This window comes from Apium graveolens, chromosome 6, assembly GCF_009905375.1.
Source record: "Apium graveolens cultivar Ventura chromosome 6, ASM990537v1, whole genome shotgun sequence".
Classification (NCBI taxonomy): domain Eukaryota; kingdom Viridiplantae; phylum Streptophyta; class Magnoliopsida; order Apiales; family Apiaceae; genus Apium; species Apium graveolens.
The window spans coordinates 130,409,925-130,424,184 of record NC_133652.1 but is presented as its reverse complement, the minus strand read 5'-3'; the positions used below and the strand labels follow the sequence as shown (position 1 = coordinate 130,424,184).

The 14,260-nt window shown below is 38.2% G+C and overlaps 1 non-coding gene across 1 annotated transcript; it reads right to left on the bottom strand.

Annotated features, from left to right (window-relative positions):
* Nucleotides 1-403: 403 nt before the first annotated feature.
* Nucleotides 404-507, bottom strand: LOC141669298 (small nucleolar RNA R71). Its single transcript, XR_012553585.1, has one exon. It is a non-coding gene; the product is annotated as a small nucleolar RNA R71 (small nucleolar RNA).
* Nucleotides 508-14,260: the final 13,753 nt, after the last annotated feature.

Below are 14,260 nucleotides of genomic sequence, written 5' to 3'. Positions count from 1 at the left end.
AGCTTTAGTAGAGATGGGTGATCAAGCAGAAAATCATAAGGCTTTAATGGAATATTCTCAGCCTAAGATCAATGACATTCAGTCGAGCATCATCAGGCCAGCCATCAGGGCTAACACTTTTGAAATTAAGTCAAGCACGATTCAGATGATACAGAACTCAGTTTAGTTTGGGGGTTCTCCTACTGAAGACCCCAACATACACATCAGGGATTTTATTGAGATCTGCGACACGTTCAAGTTCAATGATGTGACTGAAGATGCTATCAAGCTGCGACTCTTCCCATTCTCTTTGAGGGACAAAGCTAATTGCTGGTTACATTCTCTACCAGCAGGGTCTATCACCACTTGGGAAGATCTTGCTCAAAAGTTTCTCACTAAATTCTTCCATATGGCGAAGACTGCTACAATCAGGAATGCTCGTACTCAGTTTGCTCAGCAAACTGGAGAATCTCTGTGTGAGGCTTGGGATAGATAGGAGATGCTAAGGAAGTGCCCACACCATGGAATGCCTGATTGGATGATTATCAACTGCTTCTACAATGGATTGGGTGCTACTTCTAGACCCATGCTTGATGCAGCATCAGGAGGAGCCTTGTGGGCTAAAAGCTACGATGAAGCTCATGAATTTATTGAACTGATGGCTGCTAATGAGTACCAAAATCCTTCTCAGAGACTGACTCAGGGAAAAAGTAGCAGAAATTCTGGAGTTGGATGCAGAAACTGCTATAGCTGCCCAACTTAAGGCTTTGACGATGAAGGTGGACACTTTGGCTAATTATGGAGTTAATCAAATTGCTAGTGTCTGTGAGCTTTGTGCTGGTGCCCATGAGACTGATCAGTGTGCAATTTTTAGTGAATCAGCTCAGTTCGTGAGCAACTTTCAGCATTCGCAGCAACCTGTGCCAGCCACTTATCGTCCCAACAATTGCAATCATCCTAATTTCAGTTGGAGCAACACTCAGAATGAGGTTCAACAGCCTTATTAGCAGTATCCAGCTAAGCAGTACAACCCCCCTGGTTTTCAGCAACTGCAATATGCACCGAGATAATAACTCCAGCTGCAACAAGCCAATGAAAAATCTGAATTAGAGGAGTTGAAACTTATGTACAAGAGTCAAGCTATTTCTATCAAGACCTTTGAAAATCAAATTGGGAAAATTACCAATGCCTTACTTAATCGTCAGCCAGGTATACTACCTAGTGATACTAAAGTGCCAGGAAAGAGGGAAGCTAAGGAGCAGGTAAAGGCAATCACTTTAAGGTCTGGAAAGGTTGCGAATCCTGAACAAACTCAAGTGTTGACTGAAGAAGCTGAGGCTGAGAAAGAAGTAGAGCAGCAGGAAGTAAAAGTGGAACCAAGGAAGACTACTGTTAAGCACACTCCTCCTGAGGGTAATACAGGGGAGAAACAGATCTATTTTACACCGCCTTTTCCTAAGCGGCTGCAGAAGAAAAAGCTGGACAAGCAATTTGAGAAGTTTCTGGAGGTGTTCAAGAAACTTCATATCAACATACCTTTCGCTGAGGCTCTTGAGCAGATGCCTACTTATGCAAAGTTTATGAAAAGTATTCTCTCTCGGAAAGTGAAGCTAGATGATTTAGAGACAGTCGCTCTTACGGAGGAATGCAGTGTTGTGCTACAACAGAAGTTGCCTCCGAAGCTTAAAGATCCAGGAAGCTTCACTATTCCGTGTACTATCGGAAAAGTGTCTTTTGACAGATGCTTATGTGACTTGGGAGCTAGCATTAATCTAATGCCATTATCAATCTTCAAGCAGTTGGACTTACCTGATCCAAAACCGACTTATATGACCTTGCAGTTAGCCGATCATTTTATTACATATCCGCGAGATATTGTGGAGGATGTTTTGGTCAAGGTTGATAAACTCATCTTCCCTGTTGATTTCGTAATTCTTGATTTCGAGGAGGATAAGAAGATTCCCATAATCTTGGGAAGACCTTTCTTGGCGACTAGCCGAACCTTGATAGATGTTCAGAAGGGTGAGCTCATAATGCGAGTCCTGGATCAGGATGTAAATTTTAATGTGTTCAATGCTATGAAGTTTCCTACGGAAGATGATGAATGCCTAAAAGTGGAGTTGGTTGATTCTGTGATTACTTCACAATTTGATCAATTGCTAATGTCTGATGCCTTAGAGAAAGCCTTATTGGGAAATTCAAATAGTGAAGATGATGAAGGTGAAGAACAATTGCAATATTTGAATGCTTCTCCCTGGAAGAGGAAGATAGATATGCCTTTTGAATCTATTAGAATGGAGGAATTGAACAAAGATCCTAAATGCCTCAAGCCATCTTTTGAGGAAGCTCCCACTCTTGAGCTTAAGCCTTTACCTGAGCATTTGAGGTATGTGTTTTTAGGTGATGCATCTACTTTGCCTGTTATTATTATATCTTACCTTTTAGGTAGCGATGAGGAAAAGCTTATGAGGATTCTGAGAGACTTCAAATCGGCAATTGGTTGGACTATAGCAGATATCAAGGGAATCAGTCCTTCTTATTGCATGCATAAAATTATGTTAGAGGAAGGTAGCAAGCCTACGGTCGAGCAGCAAAGAAGACTTAATCCAATCATGAAGGAAGTAGTGAAGAAGGAGATTCTTAAGTGGCTAGATGCAGGGATCATCTACCCTATTTCTGACAGTTCATGGGTAAGCCTGGTTCAATGTGTGCCAAAGAAAGGTGGTATTACTGTGGTAGCAAATGAGAAGAATGAGCTTATTCCTACTAGAACAGTCATGGGGTGGAGAGTTTGTATGGACTACAGGAAGCTGAACAAAGCCACTAGGAAGGATCACTTCCCTTTGCCCTTCATTGACCAGATGCTTGATAGATTGGCTGGTCATGAGTACTACTGTCTGCTGGATGGCTATTCGGATTACAATCAGATTTGTATCGCTCCAGAAGATCAGGAGAAAACTCCCTTCACTTGTCTATTTGGTACTTTCGCCTTCAGATGAGTTTCTTTTGGTTTATATGGTGCACCAGCCACATTTCAGAGATGTATGATGGCCATCTTTTCTGATATGATTGGCCAGAATGTGGAGGTGTTCATGGACGACTTCTCTGTATTTGGCAATTCTTTTGATGAATGCTTGCAAAATCTTGGACACGTTCTCAAAAGGTGTATTGAGACCAATCTAGTTCTCAATTGGGAGAAATGGCACTTTATGGTGCAACAAGGCATTATTCTCGGGCACAAGGTTTCTAATAAGGGTCTGGAGGTGGACAAGGCCAAGGTGGGGGTCATTGAGAACCTGCCTCCACCTATTTCTATTAAGGGAATTCGCAGATTTCTTGGTCATTCGGATTTCTATAGGCGTTTCATCAAAGACTTCTCAAAAATTTCAAAGCCATTGTGCAGTTTTCTAGAGAAAGATGTTCCTTTCAAGTTTGATGACGAGTGCCTTGCAGCTTTTGAGACTTTGAAGAAGAGTTTAATCACGGCACCGGTCATAACTGCACCTGATTGGAATGAACCTTTTGAGATGATGTGCGATGCAAGTGACTATGCAGTTGGAGCAGTTCTTGGACAAAGGAAGAACAACATATTTAATGTGGTTTACTATGCTAGTAAGGCCCTAAATGGTGCTCAAATGAATTACACTACTACGGAGAAAGAACTTTTGGCTATTGTCTATGGTTTTGAGAAATTTTGATCTTATCTACTTTGGACTAAGGTGACAGTTTTCACTGATCACACTGCAATTTGATATCTCATCTCAAAGAAGGACTCGAAGCCTAGATTGATTAGATGGGTTCTTTTGCTTCAAGAATTTGAACCAGAGATCAAGGACATAAAGGGGACTGAAAATCAAGTCGATGATCATCTCTCGCACTTAGAAAATCCTAATGCTACTTCATTGGATAAGACATTGATAAATGAGTCTTTTCCCGACGAGCAGCTGTTTGGAGTGCAAGAAGAAGAACCGTGGTTCGCAGACATTATGAACTACCTGGTGAGTAATATCATGCCTCCCGATTTATCTTATGCTCAAAGGAAGAAGTTTTTACATGAAGTGAAGTGTGGGATGAGACATTTCTTTTTCGTCAAGGAGCTAACCAAATCATCAGGAGATGTATTCCTTACTGCGAAACGGGGGGGATCTTGCGAGATTGCCACTCAACTGTTTATGGAGGACATTATGGGGGAGAAAAGACAGCAGCTCGTGTTCTTCAAGCAGGTTTCTTTTGGCCGACATTGTTTAAAGATGCTTACCAGTTTGTTTTGAAATGTGATCGATGTGAACGTGTGGGTAATATGTCTAAGAGGGATGAGATGCCTCTTAATGTGCTTGTAGAGGTCAAGGTCTTCGATGTTTGGGGAATTGACTTCATGGGGCCATTTGTCTCATCTTATAACAATCAATATATCTTGTTGGCAGTTGATTATGTGTCGAAATGGGTTGAAGTTAAGGCTTTGCCAATGAACGATGCGAAAGTGGTGCTTAATTTTCTTCACAAGCAGATATTCACAAGGTTTGGAACTCCAAGAGTCATAATCAGTGATGACAGGTCGCATTTTTGCAATCGCAAGTTCACTGTTATGATGCGAAGGTATAATGTGAATCATCGCATTGCCACGGCTTATCATCCTCAGAAAAATGGTCAAGCTGAGGTGTCTAACAGAGAGATTAAGCGTATTTTAGAGAAAGTTATGTGTCCGTCGAGGAAAGATTGGTCTTTGAAGCTTGATGAAGCTGTTTGGGTGTATAGAACAACATATAAGACTCCATTGGGAATATCGCCGTTTCAGTTGGTCTATGGTAAGGGGTGTCATTTGCCTATGGAGCTCGAGCATAAGGCATATTGGGCTTTGAAGAAATTGAATCTTGACTTGGATGCGGCTGGAAAAAAGATGATGCTTCAATTGAATGAAATCGACGAGTTTCGACTTCAAGCTTATGAGAACAACAAAATGTACAAGGAGAAAGTCAAGAGGTGGCACGATCGGGGTCTAATGCTCAAATCATTTATGCCGGGGCAACAAGTTCTTTTGCTCAACTCCCGTCTCCGTATTTTTCCTGGGAAGTTGAAGTCAAGGTGGTCAGGGCCCTTCATAATCAAAACTGTGTTTCCACATGGAGCGGTGGAAATTTTTAAGAATGATCCGGGCCAGGCATTCAAGGTAAATGGTAAGAGTTTGAAGCATTACTATGGTGACATGGAAAACCGCGAGGTGGTTGGTGTCATTCTATTTCTTCCAGCCTGGAAAAAGAGAGTGAGAGGAATTCTACCTTAGTAGGTGAAGGTGAGGGTGTGAGGGTGGTGAGCCAAGTGGAGCCCTTGATGCAAGAACATAGAGAAAATGAGAGAAAAGCAAGTACAACTGAATGGGAAGAGCCCATTGTAAGTGAGTTAATGGATCTTAATGAGGCTGACAAGAGACAGCTAATTCAGCAAGAATATCAAGTTGTTTTAGACTCTATTTCTTTTGAAGCTGAGGCATTTACTCACTCTGTGGCAGCATATCAGGTTCTAGCTGAAAAGGACAATGTGGTTGCAGAAAAGATGCTTAACTTGGTGCATACAACTGCTTCAATGCAAAGAGCAAAGGATGTCATCACAACCATGCCATCTAAAGCTGGTGATGATGTTGACTATGGAACTGGTGAGTCTAAAGAGTTCTTTGGAGATGAAGATGGTGATGAAGAAGAGTTCATGGACATAGGGGAGAAACAGGCCCTAGCTCTAGATCAAACATTCCACCTTGGGTGTTTTCTAAAGAGTGTGATAAGCAACATTTTAAGACAACTCTTTTTCACATCATTCAACAGACACACACTACTCTTCAAGCCACTACTAATGCTAGCACCAAGAAGCTTCTACAAGCTCACCTCAACTCTCTACAACTACATCAAATATAAGCTCTTCAACACAATCAAGATGTCAATTCAATCAAAACAGAGATTGACCAAGTCAAGAAGGATGTCTCTGAAAGATTGGATGCTAAATTTCTAGATGCAACAGTGCTTGACATCAACAGATAGTTGAGGAAGCCTCTCTCACAGCTATTCATCTACATCAAGCACAGTAAACTCAGTAGCTTCAAAAGCTGGTGACTGTACAAACTTCTACCTCCACTCTACTTGATGATAACAAAAAGGAGGAGAAAGATTCAATCATCCCAGTTAGTCAAGGAGGGTAAACCAATGAGAGGGAGCATGTGTTAAATGTTCAAATCAGCCAAGTAATAGTTCCATAAATTACATTACCAAAGCCACCAGTATTGGACGACATTGATCCGATCCACAGAGCAGTTGCTAAGCTTGATTCAAAGACAAATCTCAAGATGCTTCATGTTACAGTTGTTGAGAAGAAATTGGATGACGAGTGGAAGAAAATAGATGAAGAAATTCAGAATAAATTTGGTCAGATACAAAAACCAGACAAGATCTTTCATCACCACTCACAAGTCAAACAAATCTCTGTGAATGAAATGCGTCTAGATAGCTTGGAAAAGGGCCAACCTTCATGCATCAAGTCTCCAAAGGCCAATCTGGTTTTGAAGCCTAAAAATAACAATCCAAAGTTCTTAGACAAAAATCCTGTGGATCTTATGTTTGAGACACCAAGGCCAGATGAAAAGAAGTTGTTGGCAAGGTCAATTGCATTCTTCAAAGATCCAACTGATTCAGTGCTGAAAAGAAGAATTGCCAATATCTACAAGAATGGTAAGGAAATCTGTGTGGTGGCTGGACACCCTCAGTTTGTAGAAGCCAAGAAGGAAGAAAAGGAAATAATTAAGCAAGAAAAGAAGCAGGCTGCCTTAGATGCTAAAAAGCTAAAACAAAAGAAGAAACAAGCTGCTATCTTGGCCAAACTTCAAGCTGTGAAAACTACAACTGAGATTTCTGAGAAACCACCTATGATTATTGAAGCTCAAGATCAGAAAATGCAAAATGAACCTTAAGAGAAAAGAAAATTCAGATACAAGCTTCATTTCAAAAGAAAATTGGACTTCAGTGATGAGGAAATGGAAGACTACATTCCCAACAGTCTACAACTTCAACTCAAACATCCAAGCCCTTAATGGTACATGAGGAATTCAAGGTGGATCCAACAAAGAATTTTTATGGTGAGCCTATAATTCCCAAGGATGAGCCAATAGACTGGGAAAGTTTTTCAATTTCTGAACTCAATTTACCTATATTCAATAATCCAAATAAAACAAAGATAAGAGCAACCAAGAAGGTCAAGCCTGTGACTCTCATAACCAAAACATTAGCCAAAACTCAACCAACTGTTAACAAGGGAGATCTACTCTACATCTATGACATCAAGGAATTTTCTGATATAAATATCTACTTGGATGAATTGGAAGAGGTAAGAAGAATTGATACTCACATACGTCTTCCTGAAAGACTAGTGTTTAAGTACAAGGGAGGGAAAGAGATCACATGGCCTCTTCACAGGATTCTTCAAGAAAGCCAATATGTACTAATAAAGGTCTTCTCATCCTTCAAGAAAAACTTTAGTTTTAATGTAACTGCAAGGAAATTGGTCCTAAAGAAGATAAAAGATCTAAGGAGTAATAAAGCCAAAGATGCACTCCCAAAAACTCTATCAATTCCCTTCACAGGAAATAGAGTGCATTTGAGGCCTTATTGGCTGATGGAATTCATGGATGACAAGGGTGTTAGAAGATTTTTTAGACTGGATGACCAATTGTGTATCTCTAACAATGAGACTCTATTGGAAATGTAAGAAAAGCTAGATTTGTCAGATGCTGAAGAACTTGAATTCCACAGGAAGCTCCAAAATCAAATAGAGGAAAACAACAGGAAGCTTGGGAAGAAATCCAGACAATCAAGGAAATAGAAATCATCTTCTCAGACTAGAGGAGCACCTTTGTACACTTTTACTTTGTTCAATTTTCAATAATTTGTAGCACTTATCAGTTTTATCTACTATATTTTAATCTGTACATTTAGGGTGTTTTGTTATCATCAAGTTTCTCTTAATTTTTGGCTACAATTCCAGTATACATAAATTGGGGGAGATTGTTAGGAATATGTTGTGAACTTGATAATAAGTTAAACAAAACACCTTAGTATATTTAACTTAGTGAACTTTATAGTTCTCGACGGATGTTCTAATATAGTCCTGACGGATGAACTTTATAATCCCGACGGATGATAATTTGACATCCATCGAGAGTGTAGCTTATGTAACAAATAAGTATTGTAGCACATTTCTGCAAATAACATATTTTAGTCTAGTAGATTCTATAGGATTCTCTAAGTCATGTTGACTACTAGATTGATATGCAGAATAGGTTGGCTAATTGTATATATGAGATGTCTTGTACTTCTGTTTAAGTGAAATAGAGTCAAGTGACAGATAGACTCCCGACGGATGATCTACAAGGCTCTCGACGGATGATCAACATATTCCCGACGGATGTTCAACATAATCCCGACGGATGATCATATTCAAAATAGTTGTTGATAGTGACAACAAAGTCACATGCGTCAGGTGTTTTCAAAAGGAATGTGACAGCCTGTTAAGCAGGATTTTGAGAACAACGATGCATTTCCATTTCCATGCAAATGTGAAGATATTCAAAGATGCTGGATAGAGTAATGTTGCAGCATGATATTAGACTAGATTTATTTTTGTTTTATTATTTTGTCTTATTGTCATGTAATTTGGTGATATATAAACCAAGTGTAGCAAGTAGAATAATTAACTAAGCAAGCAAATTTTTCAGAGAGATAGATAAAGTTGTACTTGGTAAGAATTTCACTGTAGTTTGTTTGTTCACTTGTAAAGCAGCTGTGTGCTATTCAAAGTATCACAGAGTTCTCAATCTGATATATATATATATATATATATATATATCTGGTGGATTCTTTCAAATCCACCAGAAAGTTTTAAAGCTTGTGTTTTATTGCTCAGTGTTTTGATTTCTATTATTCTTTCATTCCGCATTACAGCAAATCAAACACTATCATATAATTAGAATATTTTTAAAATATCAAAAGAAGCCAAAATTACATTCAACCCCCCTTCTGCAATTCTTGTTGTATTGTAAGGGAATAACAGATAGCAGCATGTGAACCAATTTGTGTGCATCTTCAGGAACCAACCCTTAGTCAGCAAGAATCATTTCGGATTGGAGATTACAGAGAATTAACCAGTCAAGGTAATGGCATGCCTGGTTGTTAAACAATTCCATTCACGGGCAATAAAATAAATGTTTTAGTTGCTAAATGAGCAAGAGCACATTTGTGATATTTATTCTTGTTTTTTGTCGTCTGCTTTTTTTGTTTATGTACGAAGTCTGTGAGATACTGAGATTACATTAAATTTCAAACAATAGTTTGTGGAGGGTTTTAGAAACTTGACCTATCTTTAAAATTATTTTTGTAAATTATTGATAAAAGTTAAAATATTTGATGTAAATGATTAGAGGATGGATGAAGAAGTTGAAATCATAGTATAAAAATAAGTAATTCAAGTAGTTACCTTCAATAACATAATGATGAAGCCTGGAGTGCAGATATGCAAGAATCACCAAATTTCTTAAGTTCAGAATTTTAAGTTCTTCACATTAATAATTTACATCAAATTATGTTGTACATAAAATACATTAATATATTTTTAATAAAAAAAATATCTAATTAAAAAATTTATAGTACAAAGAAACAACCAATGCACAATTTTTAATTTGCCCATTTTTACATTTTTTATCTCACTCTATTATTTTCTACTAGGTTTTAACTTAATTTTGAATAATTTTTGTTTATATTCTAACAAATATGGATTTAATGAAATTTTAATGTATATAAATATCATAATTTAAGTTCATTTTTTATATAAATAAAAATTTAGATTGTAATGAAGAATTATATATTAAAAATTAATTTGTAATATGTATTTAATATCTAATTTATCATGAATGTTATATAAAGTAGAATAATATTTGTTAAATATACTTGTGCTAAGATTTGATCTTTAGGAGTATTTTAATTTTTTAGTATTGGACTAATGTTTAATATTAACACGTTGACCGGATTTGAACCTGTCGTGTACCATATGATAATTTTAATATTAATCTTAACTAATTTTTCTGATATTTTAAAAGGTTAATTAAAAGAAGGGTGAACGAAACTATAATTTATACTCCATTTCATAATCTCCAAGGCAGGAAAGCTTATATGAAGCACTTGGATAATATATACAAGCTTATCTTGGTTTACTCTGGTTAAACTATTTAAGTAGAAAATATGAGTGCGGTTAATGTACAATTAAAGCAGTGGCGTAATTTATTGAAGACAAAGGGTTTGCGTTTGAACCGTTAAGACTGAATATATGTGGGAAAATTAATGAGTCAGATGTTGAAGTTTGTATTGCTGAAGACAGAGTTTCGATAAAAGCAATGGAGATATTGCAGCAGATGTTACTCATAATATTAAAGCCGGATGACTTGAATGGAAGGCTGCCACAGGGGTGCTGTGTAACTTGGAAGTTGAAGAGTAAATTATATAGAGTTGCAGTTCGATCGATATTATTATATGGTTTGGAGTGTTGACCATTGTGGAAAGTTCATGAATGTCGGTGAGAAACGGCATAAATGCGTATGATGAGATTGATATGTGGGCGTACAATGGAAAATCATATTCTAAATGATAACTTTAGGCAAGTTTTAGGTACTGGGTCTATTTTTAAGAAGATGCGGGAAGCTAGGTTATGTTGGTATGAACATATTGGGCGACGGGATGCATTAGCCCCAGTTAGAGGGGTTAAGCGTATAGTAGTACGGGGAAAGAGAAAGAGAGGTAGACCATGTAAGACTCGGGTAGATCAATTAAGTTTGGATATGAAAGCTTTAAATCTCACTAATGACATGACTTTAGATAGGGTTTCTTGGAGATGATGAATTCGTATAGTTGAGCATGTTTTTAGTGATTTGTAACGACTTCAATTTTAGAGTTTTTTCTTACTTTGTTGTAGTTCGGGTTGTGTGCCTCTGTGATTTTTCTGCATATTCTGATGCATATACAACTTTTAATAATTACTGGATGACTGATAATTTCTAGTGGGGAATTCTTATGTGAATACAACCATGAGCTCATGTATTACTTTTCATTAGAAGCACGTATATATATATATATGTGTGTGTGTGTGTTATGTCCAGATTTTTCATCATTCACGACGTGACTGAAGGAGCAGACGACATGGAACACGATGGACAGGTCGAAAGTGAGAAGACGTCTTGGACGGTAACGTACACAGTGTCAATATAAAGAACCATACCCCGGTCAGCCATAGCCCGAGTTTATAGGAATATTAGTGAAGCTTCGTGACAAGAACTGAAACCATGATTCAAAGAGGAAGAAAAGAGGGGGAAGTTGGAGAAAAAGGTGGAACAAATTAGAGGATAAGGTGACTAATTTGAAAATAGAAGGGGATAACTACTACGAATTGAGAAGGAGACATAACTTCTAACACAACACAAGAAATACAACTCAGGCATTGCTCTGGTAAAAGAATTATCAGTTGGCATTATACTCAAACACACCACTCATACTTGAAGCTCATCGGCATTAGAATAACACTTGACACGTTATATGATCAAGATAATGTAACATGTTAAATCCATTGTAACCATCATCAAACAAATAGTAGATCATATTAGGTTGGGTAACCAATCCCACCCGCTTTTTTCCATTTACGGGTTTTTCGCGTCACCAATTTCTTGTGTCGTTCTTATTCGTGTTATCCTTAGTTTAGTTACATTACACGTATTAATTGATAAACCATCCTTAGCATTTAACCTACAAATTTTGGTAAAAATAATTGGCGCTATTTGGTACACCACGATGGTAGGTAATGATTTGGAAGAACGAGTTACCAATCAAGGAACTGAAATAGAGAGCAACGAAGGGATGACAACAACGTTGAAGAAACTACAAGAGGAGGTGAAGATACGCTCGAAAATGAAACGTTAAAGAAAGAACTGACCACAGCTAAATCCAAAACCAAGACGGCTACAAAGAAGACAATCCCAAGTGTGGTTAGACATTTGGATATGGATGATGTCGAGGAATGGGATCATCATGGGGGACCAACAAAGGAATCTGATGATGTCGTTGAGATAGAGGATACAAAAAATGTACCAAACAATGATGATGACATAGAAAGACAACGTGATGAACAAAGTTATGATGATCGTGAGGATCGAGAAGTGGATAATGACAGAAGGAGATCATGTCACAGGAGTACAAAGTCTCGAAACCAAATTCCAGAGGAATTCAAAAAATAATTGCAGGAAGTGAGGGACTTAATTGAAAGGATCCACGACATCCCGAAGCCATTGGAGAAAGCGACTCCTACGAGCTATGTTGATTCACCTTTTCATGACAACTTTGCTTTGGTAGAGATCAGTGTGCCATAAATGAGGCCATATGATGGCACTAGTGACCCATTGGAACACATCACACAATACAAACAACGAATGTTTACGGTACCTATTACACGTGACTTAAATGAAGCTTGTATGTGTAAGGGTTTTGGTTCAACATTGTCAGGTTCAGGCCTACAATGGTTCATGAATCTTCCACACATGAGCATCAAGACATTTTCCAACTTGGAGGATGCATTTAACTTGCAATTTTTTAGCAGTAGAGTGTTTGAGAAAACCATCAGCAATTTATACAAGATTGTGCAACGTCATAGAGAGCCACTACGTGACTACTTGACACGATTTAACAGAGAGAAATTGACTATTACTAACTATGATGTACCACGGCTATTGAGGCGTTCAAAAGGGGATTAGAGAGAGAGTCTCCACTTTATGAAGAATTAACAAAATACCCGTGCAAAACTATGGATGACGTACAAGCTAAAGTTATGGCACATGTGAGGTTGGAAAAAGACAAAAGGGAGGATGATGAGAAATATTACAGGCCTTCAAGGAAGATCATGACACCAAGGTCTAGGGAATACAAACCCTATTCGAGGCCTTCTAGGGATGAAGTTTATTTCAATATGACACGGGAACGCAGTGATTGGAGAAAGAAGGAACATGTGGATCGAAGAATGGACCCTAATTTTCCACCAACATACGACAACTATGGTTTCACGATAACACCGTCAGCCATGATGAAGGAGTTCACCAAGCTGGGAGATACAGTTAAATGGCCAACGAAGAGCAACAAGCCTAAGGCGGATCCAGACTCCAAATTATGGTGTGACTACCATGGAGATTACGGACATAAAGCTCATGACTGTGTGGCTTTACGAAATGAACTACAATTTTTGACCAAGAAGGGGTATTTAACTGAGTTTATGACATCCAAGAAAGCGTCTTTTGTCAGGAGAGACAAGTCACCCAATAGAGAGGATACAACACCAATGAGACAACCACCAACACCACCACACCATAAAGTAATTAACTTTATCGCAGGAGGTTCTGAAGTGTGTGGGTCTACGTACTCACAAGCTAAAAGAGTGGCTAGAGAAACAGACATACGAGTTACTCAAGTGGGAGTTGGCATTAGTACTTTACCAGCTTTGATGTTTGACGAATCGGATAAGAGGAGTATTTGAGAACCACAACTGGATGGACTAGTCATATCGCTCCCAGTGGGGAATTGCCTGATCAAAAGGATATTAGTTGATAATGCGCTGCCAACATCATGATGCTAAACACGTTGAAATAAATGGGTTTGGCGGAAAGTGACATGATTAAGAAATCAATAACACTAGTGGGATTTAGGGGAGAACCAAGCATACATTCGGTCTGATCACGATGCCTACGTATGCACAAGGGGTCAATCTCCTGGAGAAATTTTGCATAATAGACATCGACTCCACATACAATATAATCATGGGAAGGCCTTGGATTCACAATTTGAAAGTTGTACCATCAACATACCATCAAGTTCTCAAATTACCAACACCATGGAGAGCACAGGAGATACGAGGAGATCAAGATATGTCACATGAATGCTACAAGACATGTTTGAAACTAATTGTCCAACATCATGAGAATGAGACACCTGTGGCTATAATTATAGATCTTGAGAAATTAGCTGAAGTCGATCTAAAGACGGGAGACAAGAAAGTGTTAATAGGAGAAGACCTATCATCGACAATTGAGGCAAACTTGGTAAATTTCTTGACTGCGAGATTGGATGCGTTCATGTGGGAACACGATGACATAACGGGAATAGACCCCAGTGTGATCATACACAAGTTAAATGTCATTCCTAGCTACACCCCTATTCAAAAA